This window comes from Apodemus sylvaticus, chromosome 4, assembly GCF_947179515.1.
Source record: "Apodemus sylvaticus chromosome 4, mApoSyl1.1, whole genome shotgun sequence".
NCBI classification, from domain to species: Eukaryota; Metazoa; Chordata; class Mammalia; order Rodentia; family Muridae; genus Apodemus; species Apodemus sylvaticus.
Genome location: NC_067475.1, coordinates 69905666 through 69907264, shown reverse-complemented (window position 1 = coordinate 69907264; position 1599 = coordinate 69905666).

Sequence of the window (1599 nt, the reverse complement as noted above, 5' to 3'; positions counted from 1 at the left end):
CCATGAGTGGAGAGAAGGCTCGCAATATGATTGGACATTGCCTTGAAGCATGGGCTGCCTGGGGGCAGCCTTGTCAGTTAAAAACAGATAACGGTCCAGCTTATACTGCTCAGTCGTTCCAGTCTTTCTACAAACAAATAAATATACAGTTAAATCATGGCCTTCCTCATAATCCCCAAGGTCAGGGCATTATAGAGCGTGCCCACTACACCTTAAAAGAACACTTAATAAAACAAAAAGGGGAATTGGCTATGGTCGCACCCCTAAGGACGGCATAGTATTTGCCCTCTTCTGGTGTGTCTGAAGACAGCTACAATATACTTATCTATAATTTAATCTTTAAAAAGGTGCCTAGACAGGACCCTTTTGGACAGGACACATAAAGTGTGTATCCCAAAGAGGGTATATAGAAACATCAGATATATAAGCACATTTATTATTCATATCATCAAAAAGCTAATGGCTTAAAAAACAATTTTACATTTTTGTATACATCAAATTATAAAGATTTGTTATTGATGTACCACATTATGATGGTGATACTAAAGGACTTAATTAGCTTCTGAAGATGGTTGATACTCATATTTCTAATTTAAAAAATCAATATATGTGCACATAACTATGATTCATCTTGGGACATCATTTTCATGAATGGCTTTTTTGAAGGAAGAGCTAGATATCTTGTTTATAATCAACAGGTGGCTGTGGAAACACATGGGCTGAGCTCAGTTAGCAGAGCTGACCATGATCGACTTATGGATTATGCTTTTAATCCTTTTACAATTTGCCACAGGGCTCATGCTCTGAGTAATCTGTCATCTAGCGTTGCTCATGCAATTGATGTGCAAGTGAGCCTTTATGGTCAACTGAAAGGAGGCTTAATGGTAATAAACCAAAGAATTGATTTAGTACAAGAACAAATTGAGACCTTGTGGCAGCTAGCCCAATTGGGATGTCAGTGGAAATATTCTAGTTTATCCATTACCAACATTTAGTATGAAAATTTTAAAAGAGCTGCGAATTTGTCTAAACAAATGTCTAAGTATCTTTTAGGAAATTGCATTGGTGAATTTGACACCCTGATGGACCAACTCCATATGGCTATCATCACTGTGAATTCCACTCCAGTGGATGTGTCTTTGGCTGAAGGACTGTCATCATGGATCAGCTTAGTGGTGTATCATCTGAAGGAGTGGGCGGGACTTAGAGTCCTTGCTGTTCTCATGATTTTAATAGCATTTGCTTGCCTGTGGTGTATCTGTAGGATAGGTATGTCCAACAGAGACAGGCCACAATGATAGTACAGGCACTCACAGCTATTAAAGCTGGACAGTTCCCCCAGGCCTGGCTGACAGCCTTATATACTCTTACCTGATAGCGTGTTTAATAATAAAAAAGGAGGAACAAACAGGAGCACAGAATGCATGGCCATGGTATGATGGGATCTTGTCAAATTATCAAAATGCTTTTACCCCACTAACTCCTCTTGCTTGCATTAAGGGAGAATTTTTTCTTTATAATATATTTGCTGTTAGGAACGTTAACAGAAGGGCAGTCAGACTTCTTAATATAACCATAAACTCACTTTTGCAAAACATG